The 22,871-nt window shown below is 44.6% G+C and overlaps 1 protein-coding gene and 1 long non-coding RNA gene across 2 annotated transcripts in view; both read right to left on the bottom strand.

Moving 5' to 3' along the window:
* The window catches only part of Prickle2 (prickle planar cell polarity protein 2), a 301,419-nt gene that overhangs the window by 212,524 nt on the left and 66,024 nt on the right, over positions 1-22,871 (bottom strand). The gene's annotated exons all lie outside the window — the stretch shown is intronic.
* Positions 272-21,917, bottom strand: LOC134477857 (uncharacterized). Its single transcript, XR_010050101.1, has 4 exons — positions 15,675-21,917; positions 14,664-14,869; positions 4,351-13,860; positions 272-2,898 (listed from the first exon to the last, which is right to left on the bottom strand). It is a non-coding gene; the product is annotated as an uncharacterized LOC134477857 (long non-coding RNA).

The following is a 22,871-nucleotide window of genomic DNA, read 5'->3' as shown; positions in this document are numbered from 1 at the left end:
GACTATATTAATGTTTTTGGATCATTGAACACAGCTGTTTGCAGTCTCTCCGTTTGAATGTCTACTTTGTATTCTTTGATACTGTGATTTGAGCAACTATTTCCAAGATGATATTATGTAATCTATTAACAGGTGATTTCTTACTGTTATGTTTTTTTTTTGTAGTTATGTATTATGTGTAACCTTACACTGCTTTGTTTTGTTTTGTGTTTTTCTCTTTTTCCTCTTAAATAAAAAAAAAAAAAAAAAACTCAAAAAAAAAAAAAAAAAAGAAAGTAAGCATTCAAGGAATAGGCATGACTCATTTCCTGCCACAGCCGGACTGGAACCTTGCTTTGAATGTGCTCAGCTATCGATGCTGGTTCCTAAGCAGCAAGCTAGTGACTATGTCAGAAGGATTGCTACCTAGAAAACTGACACAGTGGCTACTGCCAGGGGGTTAGCACCAGATGGCCCGGGTTTCAATCCCAATGCTACCACCGATTAGCTGCAAAGCCTTTGGGAAGTTACTCAAACTTCCCAAGGGATTTCAGCTTCCTAATATACAAAATGGGGACAGTAATCCATTTCCATAGGGTGAGTGGGGTGAGATGAACACAATTACTAGTGCAAAGCCTAATTTGAGTATTTGTTGCTATCATTCTTATTACTATTCCCTTGATGAAATAGGAGAAAAAAGAGTGATTTTTGGATTTGAGGAAGATTTCACTAGTAAACAGAGATTTTTAAAAGAAGACACGTGTTGTTCCTAAATTCACCTTGGGCATTCTAGTTTCTAAGGAGAGCAAACACAAGCAGGCACTCTGCTATTGTTTTGAGGGCTAAATGTGCCAAAGGAAGTATGAGTTAAACTCCTGAGCATCGCTGCACCCCACAAGCTCTACTGAGCTATCACCATTTATTGTCCCAATGCCACCCAGCCAGTACTGTTCCATTTTCCTCTTACTGATGAGGAAACCAAAGCTTTTCAAGACCAGGGACCACGTGCAAGGGTACTCAGCAAATGTGAGTGGCCCAGAGCTGGCTCCCAGCCACACCTGACTGCCTGGAGTGTCCAACCATCTCTAAGAGCTACAGCCTGGTCCATCTTTCACCTAGGGAACAACAGCACAGTGTGAGTTGAGGATTCACTGTGGCAAACTGGCTTTACTCTAATGGGGCTCAATGACACACAGTCTCCTTGATTTCCTTTTTGTTGGTTTCTGACTGCTGCATTTACACCTAGGCTGTCCACTCAGTGGTATAGTGTGAAGCTGGACACAGTGTGCTTCTCCAAGGACAACTGCTGGGGTGCCTTCTGCAGGGCATCTGGTCTGCTCGGGCTCTGGAGAACAGAGGAACGAGTGTGCAAGCCACACACCTCTTAGGGCTTCAAAACAGCCCTGTCATGCAAAGGGTGGCTCCACACAGAGTAAGGAGCTACGGGCATGGAGTGACAAATCCTGGGCCAAGCAACGTGACTCTCTTCCCCAAGATTGGGCACATGCCCTGGAGGGGAGTCAGCTTTCATACACCCTGCTATCACACCTTTGCAGCTCTCCTGCACAGCTTCCATGGACAGAAGCCTGATGTCCAAAGCCACAGGCTGCAGGGCCCTGCAGGCCTGGTAAAGAGTCCCAGATTGGATGCTCTTAAGAAGCAGATCTGGCCACAAACAGTGGACAAGGTGGAGCTGATATGCCCTTGGCTCACCACAGGCCACACAGCATTGGGGAAGCTCTGGGACCTGCGAAGCCACAGGTCCTGGGCACAATCTCCACAGCACACAGCTGATGCCAGCCCGATGCACGGCTTCTAGGCGGCCTATAGAGCATCAGAACCAGACACACAGGGACATCGTGGCAGGGAATCTTCTCCCTCCTCATCACCACACAGGACTGGGGCTCAAAAGGCACAAACTGATTTATTTCTGCTCCTTCTATCTTTATATTACGTTTCTACTCTTTTTTTCCTTTCAAATACCTTCTCTAATTATATGCTCGATGCATGAAACTAGAAATAAAAATCCTTAATCTAAAAGAACAAGTCTATATGACATGAAAATCATCTACAATTCCACCACCCAGGTCACTTCTCTTTTAAGACTTTATTGCCCATAGTTCTACAATATATTTACTGATATAGTATGTGTAATATACATATGTATATATAAATGCATTTAGTATTTTTTCCAAGAAGATATTAAAGCCAAAAATTGTCTCAAAAAGTTATGTTCTGTGAGAGATGAGGTTTCTCAATAAGCAACATATCACAAACTTGCATCCTTTCCAATATACTGCATATACACATACATAGTTCAACATACAGTTCCTTCAGGTCCTTAAAATCCTAGGACATGACACATCAGGAAATTAAGCCTAAGAAGTAAAAGCAGCTGGCGAAGGAAATAAGTTAATTTGGTGGTGTTCCTATGTCAAACCCTAGTTTTCATTTCCCAAGCTCCAGGTAGAAGGTACTTTCAATTCTTAGGCCCCAGGATTTCTGTAGCCAACTATTCAGCCCTTTCTCTGCAGCAAGAAAGAAGCAAAGACAAAATAGGAACAGAGATATGATTGTGTTTGAATGAACATTTAAGGACACTGTAGCCTGAATTTCACATAATTTTTACAAGTCACAAAACATTACACTTTAAATTTAAATCTATTTTTAGCTTCCAGATTCAACAATAGCAGGCAGTGAATGAGGTTCGGTCCTCAGAGGAGTAGCTTTGATTGCTGATCAAAATCACTGATATATCTGCTTTTTTCTAAATGCAACTTTCTTTATAGACTTTAAGTTGCTTTATCCTTGAACTACTGGGCAAATTGGCCAAAGCCAACGGCATTTCTATGTCTCAATGTGCTGATAGTCAAAGAGTAAGAAGAACCTTAAAAATCAGCCAGCAATTGGGGCCAGCACCTGAAAAAAGTAAGATGAAGAGAACGTCAGATAATTATAAAAGCTTACATCAGTTGAACACTTATTGTGTGCAAGGCACCAAGTTAAAGATTTTGTATTTAACCCATGTAGGAACTGCATAAGTATTATTAAGTATACAAGAACGGGGCAGGTCACACCATCACAACACGCTCTCTGCTTTCAATCACAAAGCCCAAGGCTCAGGAGCTACACATCCCCATGGCTTTTCAGCCCCTGGCCTTCGCTGCAGAATGCAGGCTGATGGGGCAGCTCTGTCAGGAACGTGGCCAGGGTCATGTCGAGGACAGGGAAAGATAAACCATGCCAAGAAGTGAGGTATACCCATCCTCAGCTCAGCAGGCAAAGCCCATGAAAACAATATACCTGAGATCCACAGGCAAAGGCCCCACACACAGGCTCTTCTAAAGGGGGGGGGGGAATAAATACTGGTGAAAATAATGGGGTACATGACGATAAGTTATTTTATTTTTACACCAATCCCATCTTTTAGATATAGAGAAACTGAGGCCCAGATAGCTAAAAACAAAACAAAACTTGCTTATTTCACACACTAGGTATAGAGCTTAGCTGTGACCCTAGATAGTCTAATTTCAGAATTTATGGCCAAATCCCTAGAGTCCCTGGCTTTCTGTAAACATGAGATGGACACATTAGCCTAAAAATCATCTGTCTGCAGGAGGTATTTATCACTGCCCCTGCACTGACCAAGATCCCAGAATACCACTGTCATAAAAGTTGTCCACGCTATGCCTAGGAAACACTGGGGAAAGCGCTGGACAGAAGGGTTTCTTTCTAAAAATAAAAATATTTAACCAATGCAAACAATTAAGACTTGGAAAATCAATGAAATGAAAATCAACTAATGTTGGGTTTTAAAACAAGCTATATGGGCCGGGGATTTAGCTCAGCAACATAAGTGCCTCCCTTGCAAGCATGTGGTCATGAGTTTGATCCCCGGTACCAAAAAAAGACACACAAAAAACAAGCTATACTTTGGGCACAACAAGAAGAAGGATGAAGGCACTCACAGCTCACTGAATTGGCATCATGCTGAGCTCTGTGTGAAGAAATATTGGCTAGAGTAGGAAGAACAGAGGGAAGGTCCTTGTGGAATTGCCACACACCTGTTCCTGGGTGATTCCTTCCCCGTTGCCACCGCCAAACAACTCTTGGTTATCATGATTACAACCAAACCCAGCAACAAAAGCCTTGTCTTTTGGAGACTGTCTCCATATCCATGGGTTAGGTGGCCCATCCAGTTCCTGCAGCTACTCCTTTACTGAGCATTCTCAGAGGTAAAGTCATTGGCTAAGCCCTTATCAAAGACATCCTGAAAATTCCGTCAGGCAGGCTGTCTTAGTTACTTTTCACTCATCACTGAGACAAAATACCTGATGCCCAAAGTTAAGAAAAGAAAAGTTCATTTCTTACAGTTCTTAGAGGTTTCAGTCCATATTCATTTGGCTCCAAGGCAGCCTGGCATGGCAGGGCAGCCCTTCAGGGCCACTGAAAACAGCAAAAATGAAAGCAAAAGAGCCAGACTCACCTTCTTCCTGTCTTTACATCATATGCTGGCTCCACCCCTAGGCAGATATAGCACTCACACCACCAATCTGAGAACTAGACAATGAACCAATCACAAATGCTAGACTTGGTTGAATCTATAATTGCATGAGCCTTGGGGGCCACTGACATAAACCATGACACAAGCATTACCATTCCATTTTACAGATGAGGAAACCAAGCTTCCTGAAGTTCATTAATTTCCTCAAGGTCACACAGCTAATAAGCTGCAGGGCCAGAACTCAAATCTGCATTTCTCTAACTCCAAATCCTGCCTCTCTCCTTTTTCATTAGTACATGTGTGTAGAACATAATGCTTACATTCCCGTGGGGAAGGTGGTACATGCCCACATCATTCCTCTTTCCTCCCCTTTCCATCCCTTTTCCTCTCCATCCATTTCATGATCCCTTTCTTTTATTCTTGTACATGTTTGCAGTCTTTTATGGTGCATTAGTAATCAAGCCATATACAGTGTTCCCAGATGCTCACAGAAGGGGTCAAAAGCAACTTTTGATTGTGTAAGTCAGCGATTCAGCTAGAATCTTTAGTCAAAAGGAAATGACAGTGCATGTGTGCATGTGTGCATATGTGTAAGTGCATGCATGTATGTGTGTGTGTGTGTGTGTGTACACAATCCTAGATCATCAGTTATCCAGGAACCAAAGGTATAGTGGCTTTGAAAGGGAGTGTTTCTGCTTGCTATGGTCTGCAAGATGGGGCAAGGTAGAGACTGCCTGGTCTCCAGGAACCAACTCACCTTTCCAGAGCACGTCACTCTGTATAGTGTCACCTCAACCCACAGATCAGAGATGGCTTGTCTTGTCACCACAGCTGCATCCTACAAGCTGGGGAGAAAGGGAGGAGAAGGGAAGGGCTCTCGTGGCCCAGCACCCTGGATGCTAACAGGAAGGCCAACAATGCACTCTACCCTGTGTGCCCCCAAACTCAAAATCAAAAGATGCAGATAAGGAACACAGGAGAGAGCAGGGCATACCCCTGGGCAACGCCAAGTGGGGTCATCAGGTCTCCCACAAAAGGCAGGGAAAGAAGCAGCTCTGTCTACTTCTACTGTCGGTGCAGGGGAAGAAAGGTCTGGGGTGATGGTAACAGAGGGTAAGGAGTGCAAGGCAGGAGAGAAAGGAGATTCCCCACTGAGCCTCCCTTGCAAGTAACAGCACTCAGCACCCACCTTTCCTGCGTGGGCTATGGGAGCCCGTGCTGAGAGCTGGGAGGGCAGCGGGCTCACATCAGGAGGGATCATCTTTGTCTCTGGAGGCACCTGAGCCCAAGCTCTGCACAGATCCACACCACACACTCAGGCAGGCATGAATTCCGGGTACCATCACAGTCACTGTTACCAGGCAATGGCTCAGAGTAATTCCTTTCTTTCAAACTTAGGCAGCTACTTCCAGGAGAAAATGCCACCTATCTTAGGGCACTGGCCTCTTGGATATCATGAGCTGCTCAAGAAATATAAAAGTGATCAAGTCATCAATGAGAGGAAGTTTCAAGAGCATTTCTTGGCGATTACCACGCAGATAAAACTTGTTGTTATACTAAATGCAAGTGATTTTAATGTGCCAAATACCATGTTTAAGTGACACAGATGATAATATAAAAATACATATGGTATACACACACAAGATTTTATTCTCAGACAATGTCATTTTACAGAAAAAGAAATTGAGGCCCAAAGAAGTTGTGCAAATAGCCCCAAACATGTCTAGCTAGCACTTACAAGGACCAGGGTTTGAACCCAAGCTTCTCAGACTCCAAAACTATTAAACAGTGCTAGCATCTAAGCACACTGCTGCCACTACAACACTGCCATCATCCTTGACCAGGGGCCTTGGAACACAGCAGGGTCACCCTGGGTGTGTCAGCTACATTTCCATCAAGTTTATAAAAAAAAAAATCACAATGTAAATGAGCGCATCATTTGAGGGACTTTTTGGTTAAGCCTTTTGTACATATGAGAACCCTTTTGCACAGTGTGTACCTGAGGATGTTTGACACATTTTAATTTCAGACACAGTACTCAGTTACTTTCAAAGCGGGGAGCATCTGTAGTGCTTTCAATTCTGTGTTCTTGACAGTTGCATTATAAGCAGTCAGGAACTGACTGGCCCATTTCCGCATTATCCAAAAGACTTATGGTTCTCGGGAGGCAAGTTAAACAGGGTAGACAGCAAGCTGCCCAGCAGGTGCCGTGTGGCAGGGGCAGCAGGCAGTGAGCCCAACCTGCTGTGCTGTACTGGGGACCAACACGAAACCCCCAACTTGTTCACATTAGCAGTGACTCCATTCTGCAGAAAAATCTCCATGGCGCCAGCATACACAGCGGCACGGATATCATTACCTCAAGCTACTATTCTGTCATTATCGATCTGAGTTAACAGAAGCTTGGGGTGTTTTGTGAGTTCCCTTGATTGTGGCAGTAAAGTAGATTAGCAAGGACATGGAAAAAACAAGAAAGGACCTGGATGGTAATGAATGCTTCTTAGGGCCAGCTGAATCAAGACCATACACTCGGCTCTGCGACCTTCCACAACTTCCACATCTCTCTGGAACTCCTTAAGATAAGGACAGCGTTACAGCTACAGCTCGTGTGCATGGATTAATCAAGTCCAGGAATAGTACTTGATACCTAACAGTCAGTCTAATAAATACTTGTATTTTGACCTCGAATATGTGTGAGGCTCAAACCCTCTTACACTTGAAGAGGACTCCTGCAAGGTGACTGCTCTTGTTCAGGGAACCAGTCCCAGGCTGTGGACATCTCACCTCATACTTCTGTGGCAGAAGCATGCTAGCCAAGGGACACCAGCATGATAAGGCTGGGCTACTGTGTCAGTTTGTTTGCATAGTGGGGACCAAATAGCAGAGAAAACACAATTTAAAGAAGGGAAGATTCTTTGGCTCCTAGTTCAGTTGAAACTGCTGCACTGTTTTTAGGGCTGTGGAGAGGCTGAAACATTGTGCAGGAGGGTGTGGTGGATGAAAATGGCTTACTTTGTGGCAATCAGGAGTCAGAGAAAAGGACACTGGGCAAAATACAGTCCCCAAGGTCATGCCGGACCAATAGGCTCCCACCTTTCATTTTCATCACAATGCCAACAAATTGTGATCTCATTACTGCATCGATCCATGGATAATGATCTGATCGTTTTTTTAAAGCCCATCAATAACCGAGTCTTCAAAACAACGAGCTCTTTTGGAGAAATGCTGTATCCCACCCATAATAGCTCCTGGCCTTGGAAAGTTCAGGAGATCTGTAGATGGCTCATACTTCCCTAACTCCTAACATTACGAGTGAGGAAAGTGAGCCCCAAACAACTGAGTGTTATCTACAATTAGAGCAAAGCCCACAGCCCAGGTGACCAGTCATGTGTGACCCAGAGATTTACCTTCTATCCTACCAGGCCCCACCCAGACGGCATCCACAGCACTAAAATCATGAATTCACTTAGCCTGGTATCAGAATGACACTTGCCCAGCAGGTCTGACACAACCACCTGAGGTCCAGCTAACATACAGCTCTCACTGGAAAAACTCTTCTCTAGCAAGTTCTTGCAAGTTATGTTTGAGAAAACTTTTGCACTGCTTCCTTTTCCCCAGCCTGTCTTGGCATGCTTCCAGTGCTATCAGTGATGGCCAGAGTGTGTGCTCTGCAGTCTTTCTCTCGTGCTGTGACTAACCCCTTATTGTCGCCTCTGTAGTGATTGACACATTTAGGCCAACACAACATAACACTCTATGTCGGATTTCTTCAAAGCTGGACAGCTGCAGGCAAGAATGACCAATTTCACTTGGCTTTTTTGTGCCATCTTCAGGGTCTGCTTGTGCCTCTGGCACATACTTCCTGTGTGTTACAACAGGCCAGAGCCTACAGTGGATCGGGTCTGATACTTTCTCATCTTCTTTGTGGCCATCACATTCTCACCTCTGCTGCAGGGTGCCCTTAACTAAGAACACCTGGCAAGATGGGCAGGGAGCAAGAGAGGAAGGAGCTTCTACGACTTGGAGCTCTTCCTTGGAAAAGCACTTTTTTCCTTTTCTCTTCCCTTCTGACCTCTTCCTTCCATCCTTCCTTCATTCCTTCTTCCCTTCCATCCTTCCTTCCCTCCATCATTTTAAAAGTAAATGCACCTCCAATAGTAAAGTCATGGAAACAGCCAATTTTAGCACATTGGTGTGCACGCACATGCACTTGAGTTTGTGTAAGTGTGTGAGCCATGTTGGAGACCATGCAATCCTGGAAATAAAAGGGCTGACTAAACCAATCACACCAGGCCGGTGCAGCCTAGGATTTATGGAGACAAAGGTCTGCATCAGTACGCTGGCAACACCACTATGAGTATCCTGTCTTCTGAAATCGTGTCACTTCCCCACCCACATTTCCTGGCACTCAGTGCCCACTCCTCTTCACAATTGCTGGCTGACTGATCCAGGTATGGTGATGTTTACGATGCCTCCTAATGTCAGAGGCCCTCATTCTTACTGCCTGCTGATTTTAATGCTTTTTCGCTGACCACTTTCCTAAGGGCATTCTCCTTCATGTTTGCATGGCTAACAGCCACTGGATAGAGACTTCTTTGGCATTTTCATGGCAAAGCTAGCACCATTCCTGAAAGCCACGTTCCAGGCAGCATGGGTCAGTAGTGTTCATGAGACTATGAAGTAAGGGCAGAAACAGAGTGATGGAGAACTCACAGAGACAGACAGCACATTCGCTGTGGAGAAAGCACGGGGGATACATAAGTCCTCATCAACTGTGACAGCTCTCGCTACTGGAATCCATTTATGAACAAATAGAAACAAAAGTACTTCTAAGAAATACAGAGCTATAACAAACCAGAGCTGATATATAATTGGCATCTAATGAGTATTAATTGGTTGGGAAATTTCTGAACAGAGCAGAATTAAACAAGCCAAGCATACAGAGAAAATTAAAATAAAAGAGGGAGGGAGAGAAAATTCCACTACTCAGACGCAAGCATCACTAATGTTTTGCTATATTTCTTTCTGGTTTCTTTCCACATTATTTTTTAATATACAGAACTAAATGGAAGCATTCATTTTCAATAAAGCAAGAGCTTTCCTCATGTCATAAAGATCTCTGCGTCACTCTTAGGGGCTATGTTATTTCAGTACATTAATATTCCAATCACCTATTGCTAGAATGTTTCAGAATTTTATTGCTAGATAGCTATATTGTTCCCAATTTGCAGTAATGAAAAAATATTGTTATAAATGGCTGAGTGATACAGCCTTTTCTTTCTTTGTTTAGATTATTTCCTTAACAAGTGTTCCTCAAACCGATATTACTGCAGCCAGAGGCATACACATTGTATACCCTCTTGCTAATGTCTTAGCAGAAGTTCTGAACCAGAACTGTGCATTCGAAAGCACGGCATATGGAAGTGTATACTGCCCCACACCTCAGAGCCTGAGTGTTACGATCACTGGCAACTCAGAATAAACAGAGCCCTTCCTCTCTCCAAAACCTTTTGCCGGTTTAATAGGCCAAATGGCATCCCATCTTGGTTTTAATTTGAACAGCACATGTCACCTGTGGGCTGATCTGCAATAATCCCTACTTGCCACATGGGCTCTGTGTCTCGCGACTTTCTGTTCCTGCTCTCGGCCTCTCGGCCTCTCTGGAAGGCACTGGAAAAGCAAATGATCACCAGTTATAAAAAAAGAGCACAGCTCTGCCCTGCCCTTTAATTTTTTTTTTAACTTCATCTTCTCAGTGCTGATCTCACCCTGATGTATGTGCGCAAATGTCAGATTTGTTCCTCAGTGAGAGCTCAATTACTGCTCATCGTGTGTGTGTTAAACTTCTCCTCCCTCCAAACCCAGAGTCTGCAGATGCTGGCCAGAGTAGGATGCTGCACAAGCTCAGAGGATGTGAATCCTCATACAGGGGCTCTACTGAGCACGGCCTCAACCACAGATTTCTATAAGAAAAAAGAGCAGAAATCTGTTGATGCCTGACTAGAACCCACCACCTTTCTCATCACTTCCCAGGACACACAGAACCTGGTGCTGCCTGATGCTGCCCGCCAGGCCCCCACCAGAATGCTCAGAAAGCCTTGGTGAGGCAGGGGGAAGTGTTATCTGTGAGTGCTGCTGCCTTGGGCACCGAGATACTTCAGATCCAAATCGCAATAGACAGAAGCTCAGTTTGTGGCAGTTCAGTGGCCAGAAGAGATTGACTCAAGCAGGACTATCTGTAACAGAGGCAGGCACTTGTTCTGTAGAAGGATTTCTTAGGATGGCACAGAGGAAGAACTGGGGCTTTGCAAGGCTGCAGAAATGTGGGTATTCTAAAGGCAAATGAGTAAAGACTCCAGCACTGAACATACCAGATTAAACTAGAGACCTGGGACAGCATTTACAAAACCCTCCCTGCAGCACCCTCAGAAATAACAGCATTCCTGCAAATGATGAGCAAGAAGGCACCTAACTGGCTTTCTGCAGAGCCGTCAGTTCCTGAAGAAGTGCAAGGGCAACCGGACCCACACTAATTTCACTGGACACACTCTAGTGTAAAACCAATAGAAGCCTTTGTGTACCTCAGCACACATATTAACAGAAGACTGTTCTCTACTCACAAATCTAACCTCACAGAACACAGGGCTCCCCCTCCTTTGTAGTCACTGCATCACAGGGATACAGAGACACACCAAATCAGAGCCACCAGTTGCCAGGGCCTCTGCAGTCCCTCTGTGTCCTGTGCTGTGGAATTTGGCTCACCAAGCCTGGTGTGAGATGAAATCCTGTCCTGATTTCTGCATCTAAGTGTCATGGAGCTGACCAAACATCAGCTTCTGGCAAAATAACCCAATGCAATGCTCAGGTAAATCAAGCCTTGACATCAAACTAGCTTGGATTTAATGCTCAGCTCTGAGTTCACAGGTTGTATGACACTAGGCATAGTGTATGACACTATGACACTTCCCTTCTAAACAAATAAGCTAATGGGCAACAAATTCAAACAAGACTATTTGAACAGTGCTGGGGACAAGGTAAGTCTTTACTAAATTACTATTATGGTTCCCTCATCTTTAAAATGAACACTTATTTCAACCTCAATATACCTCTGAGGATTAAACTGTGAGAATTATAGCACCTATAAACTATACAACACTATCTGGTATACAGTAAATGTCTGGCAAATAGCAGCTATTATTTGTAATAAATGAAGAATTTCAGAACATAAAAAGAACTGTGGACAATGGCAGAACAACTCAGTTCTAGTTCTGGCTTTATCTCTCACTTGCTCGGTGACTTAACTTCATTCTAATTTTCATTTGGGGATATGGCATTTGTGAGCAAAGCCCTAGGCTGTCACACAAGTGATTCAACCATGGTATCAGGTGTGTGTGTGAAGCAAAGTCCAAAACAGATGTTAAATAAAATAAGAGGAAAAATCAAACACAACAGCTAGTTAAAAAAAAAAAAAAAAAAAACCAACAGCATATTACATTAGCTACAGCAAAAGCCATCTGCGCCCAGGGAGAGGAAGAGCTTTCTATCTTTTCAGGTCTTTCATTAATACTGGCCATGGAGAGCCATCACCAAGGTGGCTCCAGGACTTCTCAAAACCAACCCTCAGTGCTCATTAGCCCAAATCAGAACTCTGTCAAAGAGCCTGAAGATCTTCGCAGGGGGCAGGAGACTCAAATCTAGCTCGCTATGGTATCGCCCAATCATTCTCCAAAATGATTTCATGAGATACACAAAGAGTACGAAGTTTAATTTTTAAGCTTGCATAGTGACAGAAAGCAGATACTAACATATCTATTTCATAGATGAAAGAAGAAAAGGCACTAGGAAATTTTAAAAAATTGCCCCATCCTCATAAGCAAAAAGGAGTAATACAAGTTGAATATCTCTTCTTCAAAATGCTGGGGACCAGAAGTATGATTTCAGACTATTTGGGGGACACCAGAAGATCTGTCTATGTAACAGGATATCCTAGGGATGGGACCCAGGCTGGCCTTCATTTAGGTTTCACCTGCACTTGAGGCATAGAGCCTGAAGGTAATTTCATACATTTTTAGTAATCATGGGCATGAAATAAAGTTCATGGTATAGAATTGTCACCTGGTGGTATCCTATCAGTGCTTTACAAGTTTTGGATTTTGGTGTATACTGGGTTTTGGATTTTCAAGTTAGGGTCATTTACCCTGTAAAGCAATCTTTGGCTGTCTACGTATGTGGTGTATCTCTGAATGCGAATATTTGCTTAAGTTTAGAAGACACCAAACAAAAGTTCTCTGGTTAACAGTACATAATAAATACATAGATTTTTATGTACAAAATAAAAAACATTTACAACTCAGGCCACAGACTAGTTTCCAGCCGTGAGATCCCCAACTTTGGCTATGCAATAGAATATGGAAACCTTTTAAAAGTCTCCCTAGACCTTTGGGGCAGTCTCCACACCCGTTATCTCTCAATCCCTGAAGGTGAGACCCAATCACCAGGAACTTTTTCAGCTGCCCAGGTGACTCTGGAGTGCTGTCAAGTTAGGGACACATCGGGCATGAGAACATTGGTTGATGTGCCATCTATTATGCGAAGAGCAATCACCACAGCCACTGCAGCATGCAGGTGATTACCCAGGAGTTCAAAGTGGTGAGGAAGTACTTAGGGTACAGCACTGTCTCGAGTGAGGCAGGTGAGGTCCGGCTGACTCCAGAGGCTCTGCAAAGCAACGCTGGAGCCCTGCTCATTTATCTCTTCCTGTCAATCCCACAGTCAATGACATGCTTCTGGCAAAATGATTTTTATGAATTTAAAACTGTTTATTAAATTGCTCATGAATTATTATGGTAAATGGGTAAAAGAGATGAACACAATATAAGGAGAAACAGTAAGAGCAAATAGAAAATATATATTTGACATATGAGCACACATAACACCACAGCTGAGTTATAAAACATAAAATATAAAATTTTAGTTTATTATTAATTAATAATGAGGAATCATGAGGAAAACAGCACGATGCTTCCCCAGGAGCCACACATTTTAAGTACAAAGCAGAAGAGTACTTCTATACCGGAGGCCCCTCTGTAAAGCAAATTTGAAACCAGTGATTGAAATGGGCGTCACCAATGGCAAAGTCTGTCCACACTACATGGCTCCGCGTATGCTGACCCAAAAAGGCTGGAGGGCTGCTCCTGTGGCCTTCCCCTCAGAAAGGAAGGGTGCAGCTCAACTCTGCAAACCCAGTCACAAAACCAGGTCCCACAATCACTGAGCAGCCTCTTCAGACGTGTCAAAGTCATCACAGACAAAGACGCGGAAGTGCCACAGATGAGAGGAAGAACTGTAAGGACAGGAGACAAATGCAGCATGAGGCCCTAGAAAGAATCCAGGACAGAAAGAGGATTTAGTGGAAAGTGGCTGGTTTGGAGCAAGCTCTGTAGTTTTGCATTCATGGTGCTTCCTTTGCTTTGATCCCTGTGTGACAATTTTGCAAGATTTTAGCTGTAGGAAAGGCCTGGAGAAGGTTCACAGACATTCTCAGTACTATTTTTTGCGTCTTTCTATAGATCTTCAATTATTTTATAAAGATGTCAAAGATTAATGAAGTTGAGTTCCTTAAAAATAAAACCAAGTAGAATCTTTGACATTTTCCTTCCTCCCTCGCTGGACACTCTGTGAGGTATTCTGGGGAGGAAATACTGGGTTCAGGTGGCAAGGAGGAGGGCTGGGAACTCGAGGATAGACAGGGAGCTGGTCCTGGAGCATGGCGATTCAGTTATAAAACCTACCCTGACCCACATATAAAGAAACACAATGGCTTAATAACTGATGGGGCCCACTGGACAGGTGATTACAGAACAGTAGGACCGGTCCTGGATTTTGAGTCAAAGGAATGAACACAAACACTCAAGCATCAGTCATTAAAGTGTTGCTTTGTGATCTTGACTTGGTATCCGCAGAAATGGAGATAAACAGACTTTGTTGCATATAGTTATTGGGAAGATAAAATGATAGATGGATCAGAAAGGGCTAGGTAAATGGCTGCTATGAAAAGGTTGCTAAGATAACCATGAATGACAATAACATCTACCTGCCCAAAGTAATTCTGTAGCTTCTCTCCTAAGGCACAGTATCTTTGCATTTCAACCCATCCCACGTAGAAGCAAATCTGTCTCACCTCCTGCCTGACCCTGGAGCCCAGAACCACCAGTCTTCACAGGCAGCGGGCCTCAAGCGCCATCTGTCCTGAATTAACACACTCCTCCTTCGTAGGTGAAGCGCACAGGCCTTGCTGGCTGAAGCCTAAATCAAAGCAGCATGTTGGGCTTCCCGTCTGCTGGCAGGTCTGGAGGAGGAGCACTGGCCTTCTAGGTGGTTTCCCATCTAATTGTGTGATAAAACGTCTTTTAAACATTTTTACAGGCAAGTAATACAATTAGTTCTCTTTTTGCTTAAGCCTCCTTAGCAAAGAAGACACTGAGGAAAAGAAAAAAACAGCAGGAGGATAGACACTGTTGCAAATCTGCAGCGTCTGTACACATACTCCTGTCACCCAGCCCTCCAGCCTCCACACAGCCCTGGTCATTGCTGTGTTCGTTATTTCTAGCGCTAGGCACTTTGCTCATTGCTTCGAGGGTGGTTACAGGACATGAAAAGGAAGCTGTATATGTTTTGGGCATCTGTTCTTTAACTAGCTTCAAGGTCCATTTGCACTGATGGGAGCAGGCCTCAGGCTCTGTCCTGGGGACCCATCTTCCCCTGGCTTTCAATCAAGAGGTTTGGGGACACTGGGCACTTCCCATTCCAGTCTGGAGCAGTCAGGAGCAGTCAGTAAGTGTGTCCGCCCTTCCGGCTAGAGATTCAGGGTGGTGCCTGCCTTGCCTCGGTGGGGGACAGGCCCTGCAGGAATATACAGGGGAATGAGTCTGTCTAAACACAACACAAAAACGACAACTTGAGGAGCAGGTCAGGAGTGGGGAGAGGAAGAGACAGCCAGCCAGGGGAACGTGGGCAGCCCTGCTGGGACACTACACTCCCCATCTTCTAGACTGAAGGGGATGTCACATCTGCCTTTGTCCCACCCACCAAGCTCAGCTGTGCCACCCAGACTCTTCCGCACACTGCTTCAATCTAGGTTGCCATCTCTTGCAACCCAAAGGGATCAGATTGAAAAATTAAAGAAACCAACCTTTCCACAAACAGAAGACCCTGCCAACATAAAGCTGAGGCTTTTCCGGTTGGGGAGAAGTGTGACCCACATTCCTGACCATGTAGCAAAGCACCTAGCAGCCCCGAGGAGGCATCTGCAGTAAAGAAAAGGAGAGTTGCTGGGTCGAGCTAGCTTATGCCACATAGAGCTCAAGATCACCCATCCGGTGGTATTCTGTCTCCTCCCCACAAGTCTCCGATGTTCCAGACACCCAGGACTGTTTCTCCATCCCTAATTCCCAGTGTGCTACCACACTGATGCTCTGGTCCTCAACCTCCAAGTCCCAACTCCAACGCCCCATTGGACCTCTCCACGTGGGGCTGGAGGCCCTTACTGTGGGTTCCCATATCCCCGTAGGCTGCTCTGCTGCGCTGGAGCTCAGAAATGACTTGGTGCAGCACTTTGACCTGTGCAGGACTAGGGAAAGAGAATGGTCTCTACTCTCCCCCAAAGTGCAGCAAAGGCTTCCCTGAAAGTTCCCTTGTCTACTTCTTTATTACTGTTCTCATGGCTGAGACCATACACCCGACACCTGAAGTTAAAGGTGGAAAGGTTTATTTAGCTCACTGTTTATAGAGGTTTCAGTCCACTGTTAGCTGGGTCTGAGGCAGGGTGTATGGAAGGCAGGGATCACAAAGAAAAAATAGTTCATGGCAGGTGAGGACAGCAAAAGAAGCGAGGAAGGGGCCTTCACAGCATCTTTCTGCCCATTTCATACCGTATCTAGGTTACTGGAATTAGGATGGTGCCAAACCAATCAGTGGACTGATTTATCGACCACCCACCCTTAATCCCAGCATTGCATCATTAGTCAATCATACATGAATCAACTTAGATCCGGACTGAAAAAGGCACACCTAAGACCCAGTGAAGCTTTGGGGGACATCTAGACACAGCCACAGCACCTCCCTAAAAACTAGACCTAAAGAAAGAGACCCAACTGCCATCTCACCTTCATACTGCCAGGTCCTTAACCCAAGCATGTTAAACTCCTATCACAGAAGGAAAGACTGAAAATCAAACACCGCATCTACAGCCCAGGGAATCTGTCCCAGGCCACTGTCTGGTGCCCAGATCCATGTAAATGCTCTTAAAAATTCATTTTCTGGGCCAGGGACTAGCTCACTGGCACAGCACCTACCTGGCAAGCGCAATGTCCTAAGTTCGATTCCCATTACAAGAACAAAAATCATTTGTCATCCTGTGAATTGCCTACAGCTATCCCTTCTGCACTTCCCTTCCTGCTGTGAGGAGGGAATTTAAGCTTTCACAATTCAGGTCTTCTCTGAGTTTCAACTTTCTTAAGGTTTCCATTATTTCATTATTTCACCTGCCTATTAGTAAAGCTAAGCTCTTCTCCTGTTAATTTGTCTACCGTCTGTTTATTTCAGCAGAGCTAAAGATTCAAAGTTTCACAGGAGGGGAAGCACAAATCTTCTCTACAGTAGGAATAAGTGGCCAATCACATGACAAGACAAATACGGTATTGAATCAACACTTCTGTCCTTCCTTACCTTATGGGGGTGAGTCCTGGCTCTGTCCAGCTCCACTACACACCCTGAAGTGTCTCAGAAACCCAAGACTCCAGAGGACCTGCACTCCCCTCTGGGTATCAGCCTCAGAGAAGTCAAAATAAGGGGAATTGGAGCCAGCAGAGGAGAATCTAGAGATTTGGGGAAATGGTCTAGGCTGAAATGTTTTCTGAGGAGTTGAGGGCAGTTTGAAAGAACTATAATGGAAATGAACAGGGTGTGATGGAAATGAGCAGGTGGGGGAAATAGGTATTTAAAAGCACTTGGGAGGCTGAGACAGGCAAACTGTCTCCATTTTGAGGCCAGTCTGGGCTACATAGTGAATTCAAAACCATCCTGAACTACGTAGTGAGACCCTGTATCAAAAACAAAGACATATTTAATGAAGTACTTCCAAGCAGCCCTCTTTGTAATATTCCAGAAGAGTAAGGAAGGATGCACATTGTTTTGGAATGTACTCCAGCTGCCAAGTGCGTGTCTTTGATGACACCACCTGTCTTAAACACGCTGTCTCCAGATGCTCAGAAATGGGCAAGCACAGTGGCACTGGCCCGGCTTTGCTGCATTTGCCTCAGAACATTATTTCATGAAGATCGGGATGCATTTCTTGGCAAATAAAACATGGCTCTTTGCACTCAGCACATAACCTTTTACCAGCAGCATTTCATCTGGTAAGGCCTTGCCCCAGTCTGTGAGGAAATGGAGGCTAGAGATGAGGGAACAGGAATTCTAGGAAAATAAAGACTTGCAAAAGGTCAGGAACTCTAAATTATTTTCTCTGCAAACCATTCTGTAACCTACTGCAGGGAGTCCCAGAGCCATCAAGCAATGCACACCAGCACGTGAACCCTGGTGTGTCTCCACCCATCACTCCCAGGCCCTGAAGTCACAGGGTCCTTTCAAGGTTGACCAGATAGCTGGCTGAAGGCTGTTTGCTTCTTTGTTTATAATTCCATTGTAAAACTCCTGCTGTCTATTTTCACAACGAAGATAGGCTCTCCTCCTTCGTTCCTTCCCTTAGCAAAACTATAAGCACGCTAAGAGTACTGTCCAGCAGGTCCCCAAAGCCCAACACAGTAGGAATGCTGGGCACAATATAGGCTCTGGCACATAGCAGTTATTCAGAAAAGACTCCTCATTCAGGTTCAAGGCAGAACAAAGTCCAAGTCTATTTGGTGTGAGAGGTGCCCACTCTGATGAGAATTCTACCTAGAAACGTCAGCCTGGACTCCCTCCCCAGCATCCTGAATACCACAGCAAACACTGAAAGGAAGGAACCCTTGCTTTCTGCAGTGCAAAGCTGAAACAGGAACACAGAGCCAGGAGCCATCCCCGAGCATGATCCCCAATATTCCCCAAAATGAGCAGGTGGAACATGAGCCCCCTGACATGCACAAGCCACATGATACCTGTAAATAGGTCAGAACATACTCTATGATTTCAAGGTTTACCAAATCAAAGCCATTGAAATATTTCGTTTCCCTCTGCATATCAGTCAGGGTTCTCCACAGAAACAGAACCAAGAGCAGAGAAAAATTTATTTCAGGAACTGGCTCTGACGATTGTCGGGGCTGGCAAGTCTGGCTTCGATAGGGCAGGCTGGCAAGCGGAGAACGTACGTAGAGACCGACATCGCAGTGTTGGGCCTGAGCTCTGCAGGGAGCCGGCAGACTGGAAGCTGGGGCAGCCTGCAGCAGAGTATCTTCCCCCTTGAGGAACCCTCCATCCTTTTTCCTAAGTGAGCCACTCACAGCCACGTCCAGACAAGCCTTTGATAGCTAAGCAACCAGACACCAAACCTGAACAGACTGATGCATTCCACACTTGAAGCTAACATATAAAATTCAGTAATTTTTCATCTTCTTTGGACTATGAAGATCATCCTTTAAAATTTTTTTATTTATGTATCATAAAACTTACATACTTTCAGTACACACATAGATGTTTACTTTGTTGTTGGTCATCATAATGGAGCTTTTAGATTTTTAGCATGTCCAAAAGATTGCTCATCTATGTGAATGCTAAAATTATTTTTATTTGTAATTGAGATACAATAATTGTACATATTTATGGGGTGCAGCGTGACACTTCAGTACACGTATGAAACGTGTATGATCACATCAGGGTAGGTAGCGTGTTCATCACCCTAAATATTTATCATTTCTTTGTTTTGGAAACATTCAAAATCCTCTATTAGCTACGTTGAAATACACAGCTGATTGTGTCACCCATAGTCACCCCACTGCAGTCCTGGCTCACCCCCACAGAATGTCCCTGTGCTCATGGACAGATGCCAGGCTCTGCTGTGGCACACACCACGCACTCTTGTCAGCAGGAGGGTGGCAAGGCAAGGGCGCTTCCCAGACAGATGCGTCCCACGACAGATGCAAACATCACCAGTGGAAGGCAAAAGAGACAAATTATCCAGGTGCTTCAAGAGGAGGAGCAATCTGGTGGAAGGGATATCAAAATGTCTACTCTTCATGACAAACTATAGACCATACATTTATTTTAATCATCTGATCTAAAGTAGGCCTCCTCTAATAATTCTTTTTTACAGAAACTATAGTTTTACTTCCCTCCATGATATTTATTATAATACACAGCTCACAACCTGTATAAATATTAGTTCATCTCCGTCTCTAATACCTTGGAGTGAGTAGAAAGATGACAGCCAGCTTATGATGTGAAGCACACCTCAAAGGACACCTTCCCACTCAAATGACTCTGGTGTCCTTTCAGCCTGTTCCAAACACCTGTATGTTACTCTCTGTCTTCTTCCTAGTGGTGCAGGTTGGAGCAAAGGGACAGTGGGGAGAAAGAGCAATGACAGGTCAGATCGCAGGCTTTCCTAATATGCAGCCATCCCAGTCTAACACTTATTCCAAAGTGTCGCATCCCATCCCTCCCTAGGAAACTCTGTGTTTGGAGTCTCAACTGCACATTGACCTTGAGCAGATACTGAACAGTTAGTTGCCCTTTATGTGCTCGACACAGAGCCAAGTGAAGCCACAAGACCTCGAATAAGACAGAAGAAGCCCTGCCTTCAAGGTGTTTGCAGTCCAGGGGGAAAATGGACAACAGGAGGAAACAGGGAAGTGAACAAGACGATTTCAGGTGTGGAAACATGCAGTGAAAGAAACACAGTAAGACAGACACCCCAGCCTGGAGGCTGGGGAGAGATACCAGGGATACCTGAAGGTCCACAGCAAGCTGCCACAGGTAGAGCCAGGACTGAGGCTGGCAGCAGGGTCAACTAACAGATGAGACAACACCAAGGCCAGAAGAAGCTTTGTGCTCCAGAGGAAAGGCCAGTGTGTCCTGAGGAACGGCAGTTAAACAGGCCAGACAGCAAACTGTGACATGCGTACCCAGAATCAAACACTGCACAGGCCCTGGAAGCGGGGGAAAGCAACAGTCACAATAATGTCAACCATGGATGGAGTCAGCTCCAGGGCAAGGGCCATGCAAAGAATTTTACACCTGGCATTTCACTCAGCTCTCAGCAATAGTGGGCAATGGGCACCATCCTCATCACCAGCTCTCACACTCACTCTCACAGGTCCCCTCCCAGGTCCTCTCTAAACAACACCTTCTGCTTGGGCAGCTTCGAAACCTAGCTTGTGTCCTGCAGTGATGGTAAATCGGCCTGATCCAGGTAAAACTGAACCCATTTCACATCAGCAAAGCAAGAAGACAAAAGCCAGAGTCCCGATGTTCTTGCAGCTCTGCACGAGGCTCCGGTACCACCCACACAGCCTTTTATTAAGCTATAATAAGCTTCCGATGAAAACTGTTGCCATAGGTGAAGCTTACATATGGCTGATCCAACCAAAGAAAAACATGTTCAAATGCATTTTTAAAATCCCATTTTACTTGCAGCATGGCTTTTACAAAATCATTTGTCATGTTTTGGGCTGCTGATGCATTCCAAATGTTGCACTACAGGCACTTGGCAGTGCCCTGGGGTTACGTGGTAAACTGGTGACAAAGGCACTCTGTCCCCACGGAATGTACTTTTCAAGGGCTTGATTTGATGCAATTTGCAAATGCATAAAGTGCTAACCTATGGTTTTGTCAAATGGGTTAAGGGCAATGTGTTTCTAACTTGAAAGTTGACTGGGATATTTAGTAAGAGAAAGAACCTATGCAAATATTCTCCTCTGAGGAAAGTGCTCCCCAAACACTGCATGGGAGGAAAGCCAGGCCTAGGGAGGGCGCACATGAGCAACAACCCTGAGTGGATCTGAAGGGAGCCAGGAGGGTTCAGCGCTTCCTCGCTCCTCAGGCTGAAAGTGACCGGCTGCAGGCAGTCAATTGTGTTAAGCTGTGTCCTCCATTCCCTTCACCTTGCCCTTCAGTCAGTTTGCCCCAGAACTAAGCTAAGAAACAGATCTGACTACCCATCCCTGTTTGGCTAGATTCGCAACTCAAGGCACTGATGTCAAGGCCGCACAGCTGTGAGAGGGGGGCACTCCCGGTGATGTAGATGGGCAGCCCTGGCAGGGCGCTGGGCCCCTGCAGTTGCAGGCCAGATGCCATGGATTCTCCTTAAACTGTCCGGTCCAAGTTACCAGCCAGCACTTCCTGAACACTGCCCATGAGGCTCCTGCTTCCAGGTGCTGTGGCTACCACTGCATTTTCCGTATACATCACTTTTATTATCTTTATCAATGTATAAGCACGCTGATTTTTATCTTAATGTATTGATTTTAAAGGGAAATTTTATATTTCCATAGAAAACCCAATGCTGTCTGCTATCAATGGATATTGATCACTGTTCAAAAATGCATGAAATGTCCAGAACACACAACAGAAAGCAGACGAATAAAATAGTAGATTCCATTTTATTCCAGAAAAAAATACTATCACCAAGAAATCAGATCACAAATGCTGGCAAGCCTGCAGGGAAAAGGTGGGAGTGTAAACTAGTGCCATCACTATGGGAATCAGCATGGAGAGTCTTCAAACATCTAAAATTAGAAATTCCATTCCATCCAGCTACTTCCTTTGTAGGTATTCTCACCAAAGAGCTAAAGACATCATACTAATGAAACATGCATACACATGTTTACAGGAGCATAATTCATAATAGCTAAACCACAGCCTTTGGTCTCCCCACAGATGAATGGATACAGTGTGGTATTTACACACAGTGGAATACTACTCTGCCTTAAAGAAGAATAAGCTTGAATCATTTGTAGGAAAATGGATGCCCCTTGAGACCACAATGTTAAGTAAAATAAATCAGACACATCAGCTTAAATATCATATGGTTCTGTATATGAGAAACCTAAACTAGAAATAAAGAGAAAAATAAAAGGTAATGAAAAATAGGGAGACAGAACTTCTGGAAAAGGGAGGGAAGGGGAAGAAAGGGAAGCGATGGGGGTGCAAAAAGAATTAGGATGTGTTATATACATTTAAATCCACACAAAGAATGTAAGCATTATGTACTGCAAACATATACTTCTAAAAAAATAAAAAGTGAGGGAAATAAAAAGAAAAAGATTAGGTGTCACCTCAGCTGGGTAAAACAGTCCTTATACAAGAATCATCTCAAAATTTATTAAAGACATGAAACCATAGAACTACTAGAAGAAAATATAGGGGAAAAGTTAAACAACATTGGCCCAGGCAATGA

This window comes from Cavia porcellus, unplaced genomic scaffold (genome assembly GCF_034190915.1).
Source record: "Cavia porcellus strain 051 isolate PalLab524CR breed Dunkin Hartley unplaced genomic scaffold, mCavPor4.1 scaffold_10, whole genome shotgun sequence".
NCBI classification, from domain to species: domain Eukaryota; kingdom Metazoa; phylum Chordata; class Mammalia; order Rodentia; family Caviidae; genus Cavia; species Cavia porcellus.
The sequence above is the reverse complement of the archived record's forward strand: the minus strand, read 5'-3'. Positions and strand labels throughout refer to the sequence as shown.